The sequence below is a fragment of the Papaver somniferum genome, unplaced genomic scaffold (genome assembly GCF_003573695.1).
Source record: "Papaver somniferum cultivar HN1 unplaced genomic scaffold, ASM357369v1 unplaced-scaffold_81, whole genome shotgun sequence".
In the NCBI taxonomy this organism is placed as follows: Eukaryota; Viridiplantae; Streptophyta; class Magnoliopsida; order Ranunculales; family Papaveraceae; genus Papaver; species Papaver somniferum.
The window spans coordinates 9,731,505-9,744,263 of record NW_020651082.1 but is presented as its reverse complement, the minus strand read 5'-3'; the positions used below and the strand labels follow the sequence as shown (position 1 = coordinate 9,744,263).

At 38.9% G+C, this 12,759-nt stretch overlaps 1 long non-coding RNA gene across 1 annotated transcript; it reads left to right on the top strand.

The window, feature by feature from the left end:
- The first annotated feature begins 8,619 nt into the window (after positions 1-8,619).
- Positions 8,620-12,703, top strand: LOC113345537. The gene is made up of 5 exons (XR_003358188.1): positions 8,620-8,752; positions 8,861-8,939; positions 9,681-11,416; positions 11,518-11,623; positions 12,063-12,703. It is a non-coding gene; the product is annotated as an uncharacterized LOC113345537 (long non-coding RNA).
- Positions 12,704-12,759: the final 56 nt, after the last annotated feature.

Sequence of the window (12,759 nt, the reverse complement as noted above, 5' to 3'; positions counted from 1 at the left end):
CTCAACCCAATCAGAGCTATCAAAACAATCAGGGATATCAGAACAATCAAGGTTATCAACACCTAGGAACCCTCAACAACAATCAAACTCTCAACAATCTATCCTCAACACAATACCGACAAGAGATTATCCACCTAGGAGATGTTCCAGAGTCTGATGCAAAGTCAGAAAAATCTAGATCAAAAGATGGATCAAATATGTGAGAGGAAAAGGGTAAACTTCCTAGCCAACCCCAACAAAATCCAAAGAGGATATTTCAAACAGGCACAACATCCTGCACTGAAACCTCACCCGATCAAGTCCATGCCATTACCACCCTCCGAAGTGGTAAATCATCGAGAACAACGTAGGCGAACCTAATGAGTCTGATACAAATTCCACGTTGTCTCCACAACCCCAGAAAACCAAAGAATCTGAGCAAGTTGGAAAGCCTGACAATTCTACTACTGTGAATGTCCCTTTGCCAACTCATTCTCCTGTTGCCCCATTTCCTCAAAGATTGATCTATCAACAGAAAAGTACCCATTATAATGAGATGTTAGATCTGTTCAAGAGAGTCAACATCAACATTCCTTTTCTTGAAGCAATTAGGCAAATCCCTGCTTATGCTAAATTCCTCAAAGACTTGTGCACTCAAAAGCGCAAGCTCAATGTGCAAAACGTGCTTTCTTAGCTGAGCAGGTGAGTTCCATCATTCTGAACAAAACTCCACCCAAGTTTAGGGATCCAGGATGTCCAACAATTTCTTGCACTATAGGAGAACACACGGTCAATAAAGCGTTATTAGACCTAGGTGCAAGTGTTAACCTACTGCCATATTCTGTTTATGAGCAGTTAGGTCTTGGGGAGTTGAAGCCAACATCTATCACTCTACAACTGGCAGACCGATCTGTCAAGATTCCTCGTGGAGTGGTCGAAGACGTTTTGATCAAGGTTGACAAATTCTATTTTCCCGTAGACTTCATTGTCTTAGACACTCAACCTGTACAAAACCCAGACTGTCACATTCCTGTCATCTTAGGACGTCCTTTCTTGGCTACGTCCAACGCGATCATTAATTGTCGTAATGGAGTGTTGAAACTGTCTTTTGGCAACATGACGGTAGAATTGAATGTGTTCGATATTAGTCAACAACCTGTGAATCTTGATGATGATGATGTGCATGAAGTTAATATGATTGAAGGATTAATACAAGATTCGTTGACTAACATTCTATCCGTCGACCCCTTTCAAGCATGTATGGAGAACTTTAACTCAGATTCCTATGATGATGCATACTGTAGTGACGTCCTATCTCTGCTCGAATCTGTACCTCAAATGGACGTCACTGAAGGAAGATATGAAGTGGAACCACCCTTACTCTCTGATTCCAAGCTCATTCCATCCATTGTTGAGCCACCCAAGCTTGAATTGAAAACATTGCCTAGTACGTTGAAGTACGCATTCCTAGGTTCTTCTGATACTTACCTGTCATTATTTCATCATGTTTAGACACGGAACAGGAAAGTAAGCTTTTAGAAGTACTTAAGGAACACAAAGAGGCCTTAGGATGGACCATCTCAGATCTCAAAGGAATTAGTCCCACCATTTGCATGCACCACATTAACCTCGAAGAGAATGCCAAACCATCTAGGGAAATGCAAAGGAGACTTAATCCTAACATGAGAGATGTAGTCAAAGGAGAGATCCTGAAACTACTTGATGCGGGTATCATATACCCAATTCCCGATAGCAAATGGGTTAGTCCCATTCAAGTTGTGCCTAAGAAGTCAGGCATTACTGTTGTTCAGAACGACAAGAATGAATTAGTCCCTACTCGTACAACCACAGGATGGCGAGTATGCATCGACTACAGGAAGTTGAACACAGTAACAAGGAAGGATCACTTCCCGCTCCCTTTCATTGACCAAATGCTAGAACGTGTGTCTGGACACAGTCACTACTGTTTTCTAGATGGCTTTTCCGGTTATAACCAAATCCATTGCACCAGAAGATCAGGAAAAAACTACATTCACGTGTCCATTTGGGACGTTTGCTTATAGACGTATGCCCTTCGGGTTGTGTAATGCACCTGCTACTTTTCAGCGTTGCATGATGAGCATTTTTTCTGACATGATAGATAGTTTTCTCGAGATCTTTATGGATGATTTCTCTGTTTTTGGTTCCTCGTTTGACGAATGTTTGAAGCATCTTGCCCTCGTGATATCCAGATGTAAAGAAAAGAACCTTGTTCTAAATTGGGAAAAATGCCATTTTATGGTGAATTCAGGAATAGTTCTAGGACACATCATCTCAGAAAAAGGAATTGAAGTGGATAAAGCTAAAGTTGACCTCATTCAACATCTACCACAACCTTGCTCTGTGAAGGAGATCAGATCATTTCTAGGTCAGGTCATGCTGGTTTTTACCGGCGATTCATCAAAGATTTCAGCAAAATCTCCAGACCTCTGTGCAGTCTTCTCTCCAAAGATGTTGCCTTCAATTTCGATGCTGCTTGTGTGAAGGCATGGGAGGAATTAAAAACCCTTCTCACCACCGCTCCTATAGTCCGACCACCCGATTGGAAGCTTCCGTTCGAACTTATGTGTGATGCCTCTGATTATGCTGTTGGTGCTGTTTTAGGACAGCGAGTTGATAGACTACCATATGTGATATACTATGCTAGCAAAACCCTTAATGATGCCCAACTCAATTATTCAACTACCGAGAAGGAATTGCTTGCCGTCGTTTTCGCATTAGACAAGTTTAGATCTTATCTGATAGGGTCTAAGATCATCATATACACAGACCATGCGGCTTTGAAGTATCTTCTTTCCAAGAAGGATGCTAAAGCTCGCCTTATTCGATGGATACTCTTATTACAGGAATTCGATCTCGAAATCCGTGATAAGAAAGGTTGTGAGAATGTGGTTGCTGATCATTTGTCTAGATTAACTTTAGAGTCTATTGATGAATCTGAGCTGATTAGAGAATCATTCCCAGATGAACAGCTGATGTCTATCTCAGACCTTCCTTGGTTTGCTGATATCGTTAACTACCTTGCTGCAGGTAGGATGCCCTCACATTGGTCGAGACAAGACCGCTATAAGTTTTGGCTGAAGTTAAACATTTCTTTGGGATGACCCATATTGTTTAAGTACTCAGACCAAATCATTAGGAGATGTGTCCCCAACACCGACAGAAAGATGTGATATCTTTTGTCATGACCAAGCATGTGGAGGCCATTTCAGTGCCAAGAAAACCGCTGCAAAGATCTTGCAGTGTGGATTCTATTGGCCATCATTGTTCAAGGATTGCCATGATTATTGTGTTGCTTGTGAACGCTGTCAAAAGCTAGGAAGCATTTCGAGGAGAAACATGATGCCATTGAACCCCATTTGATTGTGGAGATTTTTGATGTTTGGGGGATCGACTTCATGGGTCCATTCCCTATTTCTGACGGTAGATTGTACATCCTAGTCGCAGTTGATTACGTTTCTAAGTGGGTAGAAGCCATAGCAACCAGAACAAATGACCACAAGGTGGTACTTTCATTTCTAAAGGAAAACATTTTTGCACGTTTTGGTACCCCTAGAGCTATCATCAGTGACGGTGGTTCACATTTTCGTAACAAGTACTTTGAGTCTTTAGTACGCAAGTATGGCATAACTCACAAGGTTGCTACTCCGTACCACCCTCAGACTAGTGGACAAGTAGAAGTTTCTAATAGGGAAATTAAGCACATTCTGGAAAAGACGGTCAACCCGTCTAGGAAAGATTGGTCATTAAGGTTGAATGATGCTTTGTGGGCCTATAGAACAGCTTATAAGACACCAATTGGCATGTCCCCCTATCGTCTAGTGTATGGAAAGCCGTGCCATCTACCTGTGGAATTAGAACATCGTGCCTACTGGGCAATCAAGGAGCTGAACTTTTCTCTGGACGAAGCTGGAATTCAACGGAAACTTCAACTCAACGAGTTGGAAGAATTGAGAAATGAGGCTTATGACAGTGCCAAGCTGTACAAGCAGAAGATGAAGATGTTTCATGACAAGCGTATTCTGCGCAAATCTTTCACTCCGGGTCAGAAAGTCTTGCTGTATGACTCCCGATTACATCTTTTTCCAGGAAAACTGCGTTCCAGATGGAAGGGTCCGTACCTAGTACGCACAGTTTTTCCTCATGGAGCTGTAGAGTTGGAGGATGTCTCCAACAAGAACGTTTTCAAAGTCAACGGGCAGAGATTAAAGCCATTCCTTGAGCCATTTCCACCCGACATTGAAACAACCAACCTGGAGGACCCGGTCTATGTGGACTAAACTGGTCCACTCTTTCCCTAAATAACCAAAAAGTTTTCCAAATGTTTTTCTCCCCTAAAAACCAAAAATTTTCTTTTTCCCATCCAAACCAAATGTCTCCCGACAAAACCAAAATTTTCCAAAAAGTCCAATCCCATTAAAAACCAAATTTTCTTGTAGATAATGTGTTAGTTAAATTTCCTTTTGTATATATATTTTGTGCTCATCCATTGTGACTCCTACTATGATGGATTTTTGCCTTGAATAACGGAATTTTAATCGAGCTTTCGCCGTATAATCGGGTATTCTCTCTCCTTTTACTCTACTCAGCATGTTCCTCTTCATATATTGTTTTATAATTCTTTCCATGTTTTGAAACATTGAGGACAATGTTTAGTTTAGGTTTGGGGGTATTTTATAGAGTAGATACCATGATAAATTGCCATAATAGAAAACGAACTCCATCTTTTTGAAAAAATTGAAAAATTCCAAAAAAATTAAAAAATCAAAATTCAATAAAAAATTAAAAAATGAAAAATCATAAAAAAATGGAGCTCATTTACCTTGAAATGTTGACTCTTGTGCAAATATGTATTATTATTAGGAGTCTTAGTCTAGATATTTAGGCACCCTGATTCTAGCACAATTCACAGAGTGATAAGAAAAATGCACGCGCACGATCTACCAATACATGTATGGCCTCGATCTTCAAGGTGTTGGATAGGAAGTCACGATTGCCAATCACTTTAGAATACTGAACGAAACTGGACTAGCTTGTTCTTTGGTTGGTTGGTTGGGATAGAAGATGGAGGCTACATTAAGAAAGACAACCATCGAATTTAACTGGGTGCATCAAAAAGGGCTACCTCTTGCAAAGTGTCATGTAATTTTTGTTTCTTTTTGTGATGTATCAAAAGTGCTATCTCTATAGTAACAAAAAAAAAAAAAAAAAAAAAAAAAAAAAATCGATGTATATATTCAAAAAAAAAAAAAAAAAAAATATATCAGAAAAATACCAAAAAAAATCAAGTATTTATCAATTCCATCATCTCTTGTTCCAAAAATAAAAAGAGATTTGTCAATGTAAATAAGAGTCATGTAAATAGTCATCTTTTGTTGTTTCTTTTGTAATAAGCAAGGAAGGGTGTATGCCATTGATGTACAACGCGAGAAATTGTGAAATACCTCCAACTCATTCACAATTCTCGTAAAGTCCGGACAGCTAGCTAGATTTCGACCTCAGTTCTTAGCCTGAGAAACTATCTCTTGGTGATTAGTAGTCATAACTTCAGATCTTTCTTTACACATGTGTAGATACACTTTACACTCTTATCACATGTCCTTATTTGTTATCAGTGCTAGGATTGTGCCTTCGATAGCTAGATTGACATCTCCATTTTGCTGTGAGCTTAAACTGTTTTGCACATGTCACGTTTGATGGAATCTGAGCTTATATTTTGACCTAGAACTTTGTAGGTACGTTCTAAGCAAACCTTCACGAGACTTCAACTCGTCCACTAGGGACACTTAGTGGTTTAAAAGGCTTAGTGCATACGCTAAATGCATTCGAGAGACCAGCGACAATGGTATAGTTAGGATTTCCTTAGTTTTGTTTTACTTGAGGACAAGTAAAATTCAGGTTTGGGGGTATTTGATGAGTGCCAAATATTGTATATATTTACCCCTTTTTGTTGGCATTTAACTCATCTTTTGCGCATTAATTCTACATTTTATCCCATATCCTGTATTTTCATTGCTTTCAAGAATAAATATTTTTCTTACTTAATTTTGCATTTTTAGGCAATAAATAAAGTCTGGATGAATTGCGGAGCGGAATAGAGCAGAAAAGTAGTGAAAAGCCGGGAGGAATTACGCAAGGAAGCCGCGAAGAATGTTATGCACAAGACCAAGAGGGTAGAAATGGGCTCAAGAAGGAAGAATTGCTCTCAAAGAAGTTATGGGCCTGGCATACCCAAGGCCCAAAACCCTTTCTCAAACCCATTTCCACTACCCAAGCCCGTATCGGATTTCAGCCGTCAGATCGAAGCATCTCAGCATCCTACGGTCGCTCCATCATCGCACATCAAACTCCGAAGCTCCCGCTGAACATCGCAACGCCCATCTCCATCTTGGGCCGTCCTTTTCGTTGCATTCCTCCATCCGACGGTCGCTACCCGCAGCTTCACATCTCATCGTTGGATCTACCTACCACTGTCACATCCTACGGATTAGATCGAGAAACATCATCTCTCGCTGCAACCGCTACACACCACAGCACCAAACACCCTACACCTCTACCAAACACCCCCTTCTTCCCAAATCATCGACCACTCTCTGCCACCCCCAGTTCCAGAACCACCACCACCTTCCCCGACCATCTCAGTTCACCTCGAGCCGCTCCTCACCTTCACCCGACCACGACAGCAGACCAAACCATCAGTTGAACCCCCTAGTCTCTTCTCCTCATCAGCTTCTTCATACCTAGATGCTACAATTGAGAGAGGCAGACTTAGGGTTTCCCCTCACAGTCGATTAAGGACAATTGGAGCAGGAGATGGAGTGGCAGAAGCAAGACAAGGCATGGGTTGGAGCTAATTTGGTCAGCATGTGAGTAATTTTCATTAATTTTAAAAAACCCTAATTTTCAAATTTGGGGATTATCCCAATTAGGGTTTGTAGAATTACAACTTGCATGTAAAAACTATAAATGTAGAATGTGTGGGTGGTAGAGAAGCTCTCTGGCTAGCCAGGACATTTTGATTACATTAATTTTAAATTTTCATTTTAGTAACAGTGGATGTGTGAAAATTGGTTATCAGTTGATTTTTGTGGAAAATATGTGTGCATTATCTTTGTATGATGTTAATAAAATGTGGAGCATGAGCTAAATTGCACTGAACTAGGGCTATGATGAAGCCTAGTGTAATGTTAGATGATGCATGGTTAGGATAGAGATCTTCTAGCAATTTTATTTGAGCAATGAGAAGTGCTCAGTGCTTTGGCATGCTTGTGATTGATTGTTCTGTCAAAAGACAATCAATTCTAGGGGCATATCAGAAGCAAGCTGTTCTTCATCTCATTCTAGTTGTATGCTTAGGAATTTCCATTTCAACCTTGACTGCATTGTTTGATATAAGCACATGGTGAACTCAGCTGCCTTAGTAACTCCAATCTCATTTTACAGTCAATTTCTATAACTTTCTCTCTGCATTGGTTTACTGCTTTCTTAAGTGTTTGTCACTATTAGTTTAATTTGTGCAACTCCTAGTCTGCTGTGCACTGTATGTAGTGCATTGCTCTCCTCTGCCCTTAGCTTCTAGCTTTGGTTATTTCACTGTTTTAGTTTCACTGTCATCTTTTGCTTATCACTGCCATTGTTTCACTGTAACCTCTTTGTTCACTGCCCTGTCACTGTTACTTAGAGAAATAGCTTAGGAAGCTTCACACACACTCAAATCTCTGTGGTTCGACCCTGCTTGCCCTGTTCTATACACTAGACCCTGTGCACTTGCAGGTTATATAATTGTGACTCTTTCCAAGGGCCACCAGTGACTGGTCACTGGTGAATCATGAATGGTAGTGAAGAACGACTGCTGCTCTTCAGAGAAGAAAAAAAAAAAGAAAACTGAAATGAAAGTCGATAGAAATTAGAGATAGGGTTATACCTATGAGGGACGGTCAGGATGTAAGATTCCCAAAAAAATCTACGACTACAATTAACCGGGACATATGGGCCGGGACAGGTCGGGACTCACCCCATAACCAGTACCAGTACCGGCCTACTCCGGTTCTCAGTTTTGAGAACCGGTACCTGTCCCGTCTACTCCGGTTCCGGTTCGATACGAGTCCGCTGCTAAGAACTTCTTCGCGCAATAGCTGACATATAATGGTTAGTAGCTCCATTCGAAGTTGCGCTTCACATAATCTGCATCTGGAGGTATCTGAAAGTGTGGTGCTTAACAATCTTCAAATTCTGCAGTACATCTGTAACATCTCACAGGCCGAAGACACATAGGTTTGGTGAGCCCAGTAAAAGACCCACCCAAGGTAATTGAAACTGGAATTCAAATTCAAGATCAAATTAAACTGAAATTCAAATTCAAATTTACTGTCTGTAATTTGTGACCAAGTGTTAATATTTAAAAGTACAGCAACAACTAGCACAAATCCGCATGACCAAAAAGAAGCCAACAAAAGGAAGACACATGTCCAAAATTTTGAAATTCAAAAATTAGCGGGAAAATTCACGGGTAATTACATTTGACTTTGACCATTCTTTTAATACTAATAATAAATAAAAAATTCACACCGTACTTTACTCTTTTTCTTATCTCTTCTCTATATATTCAAAAATTGGGGTTCCTCTCGAATTGTCACTGATTATTCTTCCCTGGTTGTCTTTGTTTTGCAGGAGAGATAGATAGATAGATAGAATAGACGAAGCTCATGGAAACTCTGGTTGTTTTGAGTCTGAGGTGATCTCATCTCATCCCTTCTTAACCTTCTCATTATTATCTCTTATTCTCTTTATTCCCCCATCTAATTTCAGATCTGGTTGTTTCTCTTTTGGTTTTATCTCACAGAGGTTGCTGCTGGAGAGGGAGGAACTTGGAAGCCATGATATAGCAAACCCCCCTTAGATCTAGCTACTTTCAGATTTTGGTGACTACTTTACCCTTTTTCCTCTTCTCCAAATGTTTGTTTTCTTTCTTGTTTACTAAACATGGAGCTTTTTAGGGTTCGGAGTATCAAGAATATGAATACATGATGAAACGGTTCACTAAGATGTGTTTTGTAGAGTATTCCCTTACTTTTAGCTTGATTTGGATTGTTTTCTTAGATAACTTCACTTGTTAATTTAAGATGTGTGTTTTGTAAATTTTTGCTTGATTTTCATTGATTATTTGATTTGTTTTAGACGATTTCACATGTTATTAGGTCTGAAGATTGTAAATCTGAACCCCCAAAGTAATCAATTGAATTTGTGTTAAATGCATCTTCACTTGTGATTTTCCCATGCTGTGAATTTGTTAATACTGTGGTGTTGTGTTAGTCATGGCTCTTTATTTTTCTTTCCTTGTTCAATTGTTCAGATGTCTTGAGTCTAATGGTTAAATTTACACCTATTGTACATATACAATGTTAGTTACTAGCTAGACCCACCATCTTTGATGTTGTAGTTGTTGTCATCTTTCTTTTTCGTTCAATAAACATTGATTAGAGTTTTTTCTTATTTTTACAAAAATGATAGATTGTTTTGTTTCTATCTTTTTTATATTGAGTATAAGAAATAGGATTGCACGTTAAACCTGTTAATTAACATGTCTCTTGTACTAGTTCATCAACTGAACTTTAATGTCTATCATCCTGTATGTATTGAACTCGGCTTATGTATCTTTACAGAAAAAAGGCACTTCACCGATCAAAAAAAGGCACTTAGTTCACAATTGGGTGCTGATGTTAACCATTAAGCACATGGTAGACCACCACTCAGTTTTATCGAATTGATAGGTGCACTGCTCAGTTTCGGAAATTGAGCGGTGCAATGGCAGGCCACCACTTCGTTCCGCAGAATGAGTGTGCACTGCTCAGTCCCGGGTACTGAGCGGTGCAATGGCAGGTCACCGTCAGTTCCTAAAACTGAGAGGTGCAAAGCTATGTGTCTAATGGAGAACGTCACACTTAATGGAACTGAGCAGCTTCCAGACAAATGAAACTATTGGAAAACAGGTAAATGAGCTTCTCTTTTCCTCATTTTTTTATTTGTTTATTTATTTGTCGGTTTTCTTTCTTATTTTATTGAAATCGATTTTGGAAGTTTGGTACACAGCAAGGCAGTGATACTCCCTATGTAGTTCAGCTACAGCTGCTGGAACATAGCTAAGTCTGATTCTTGGGTAACGTTTCAATGAAAATAGCGCTATTTAGCTTTTGTTATATTGCTGACTTTGGTACTCTGCTAGTATATTTAGGTGCACATTCTTAACACTCCCAATGTATACTTAAATTGCCCTTATATTTCTAGAATGCCTGAGTTTCTTTTTTGCTTGGTACATGTCTATCATTTTGTTCAAGGTTTCTGCCCCTTCTTCCGATGACTGTCAGGTCAGTACATTTTTGCCTTAACAAAGATATTTGTTTCTAACTTGAGTGTTGCTTTTGTTTTTGTTTTTTGCAGGTCTTGCCTTTGCATTCCTAACTCTAACTCTATGTTTATTAACACTTATGATCATGTTTATTATGTTTTGCATAAAATTGTTTCTAACTTGATCATTGGAGTATCTTTTTTGTTTTTTTTGCAGGTCTTGGCTTTGTATTCCTAACTCTAACTCTACGTTTATTATGTTTTGCACAAAATTGTTTCTAACTTGAGCCTTGGAGTGTCTTTATTGTTTTTTTGCAGGTCTTGGCTTTGTATTCCTAACTCTAACTCTATGTTTATTATGTTTTGCATAAAATTGTTTCTAACTTGAGAGTTGGATTATGTTTATTGTTTTTTTGCAGGTCTTGGCTTTGTATTCCTAACTCTAACTCTATATTTATTACGTATTGCATAAAATTGTTTCTAACTTGAGTGTTGGAGTATCTTTATTGTTTAATGCAGGTCTTGGTTTTGTATTCCTAACTCTACCTTTATTATGTTTTGCATAAAATTGTTTCTAACTTGAGTGTTGGAGTATCTTTATTGTTTTTTGCAGGTCTTGGCTTTGTATTCCTAACTCTAACTCTATGTTTATTATGTTTTGCATAAAATTGTTTCTAACTTGAGCCTTGGAGTATCTTTATTGTTTTTTGCAGGTCTTGGCTTTGTATTCCTAACTCTAACTCTATGTTTATTAACCCTTAACTCTACGTTTATTATGTTTTGCATAAAACTGTTTCTAACTTGAGCGTCGGAGTATCTTCCTTGTTTTTTTGCAGGTCTTGCCTTTGTATTCCTATGGCCAATTCAATTAGTAGAGTTGTTGAAATGGAATGCTGGTACCTCGCGGGGAACATCATCTGTTTGGCTTTTGATCAGTTTGCCTCTAGGGTATGTCTGACTTTAAAGGATACAAATGAAGACAGATCAGTCCTGTGAATCATGTACTAATGAGATCCTCCTCTTCCCTGAAGGAGGCTGCATTTTAACTCAAAAGGTACACTTCCAACTCTTATCTTCACTAAATTTCAAAACAAAAGTATATGTGTAAATTTTTTCCTGAAAAGAGTTTCGGAGTATCTTTCTCTGTTTTTGCAGGTCTTGTCTCTGTTTATTGGGTGGCCACTCGCTATGGAGAACTTGTAATGTGGAATGCCTGGTGCCTGGTAGAGAACGCCTGGCATTTGACCAGTCTGTTGTCAAGGTACGTTCAGACTTGTATCTGGACTAGTCTATTGGTTTTATATTTAGTTGTATTGTTTCTTTAGTTTTCCCTTGTAAATAGGAATAGAAACATGGTCACATCCAGTAGTGAGGAACTGATAAGTAAATTGCTATGGTAGGAGTGCACTAGTAGAGTTCTATGGTAAGCAGTGGCTTTTCCTATATGTTTTTTCTCAATGACCTTGGATTTGAGATGAAGATATGTTGGTTGGTGAAGGTGAAGATAATGTGATGATACAGTTTATGAGGCCACTGTCCTCCTCTAGCTGTCACAAGTTCTAGGATATATGCTCACTATGCTATTTGTTTTTTAAGGAATGAACTTGTTGGCCAAAATTTATGGAGAACGTTGCTCTTTCTCGAGGCATTTTCAAATGTCTGCAATTCCTAATTATCTGATTCCATTGTCTATGTATTAGGCTTAATATGCAAAAGACGTGCCAGGAGATTTAGCATGATGTGAAAAGCGCAGGATGTGAAAAGTGCAATGATGCGGTGAGACTTGGTAAGCCTGGTGGTCCGTTGAGAGATAAAAATGAACAATTGGTGGTTCCAGAGGTTCTTTGCCTTGCGTAGTTTTTCCTGATGAAGCTCCGAGCAACATTGTGAGTAAGCAGGGTAGTGAAAGTAGAAACGAATCTGAAGGCAATGTCACTAAAGAGATGCAAACTTATTGGTAAAATTGAGGAGGATATATCCGCCACGAATTCTGTTGTGGTTCACGCGAAGCTGACATCATGCCTTTCTGCTGCAATCTCCTTGACTCCATCATCAATAGTGAATGAAAATTAAATGGAACAGTGGTTGTAAATTCTGACTGAGGATGATGTTGTGCCCGAAGATATGGTCCAAAATTGATGTTGAGGTGCTTCTCATGTGCTGGAGAAGGCAGGCCGAATTTTATGAATATGGACCGTTTTTGTAGAAGTTTTAGGATGTTTTTGAACAACGCCAAGTTTATTATTACGTAGTTACTGTCATTCTTTCTTTCTTGTAAAGATGCGAATATATGTATGTTTTTTTTAGCAGTAATGTTAAACATTTTGCTTTGGAGATTCAACATGGAGAATTGATCTAAAAAAGGGATTATCATTTTACATTTCCTTTCTTATATCG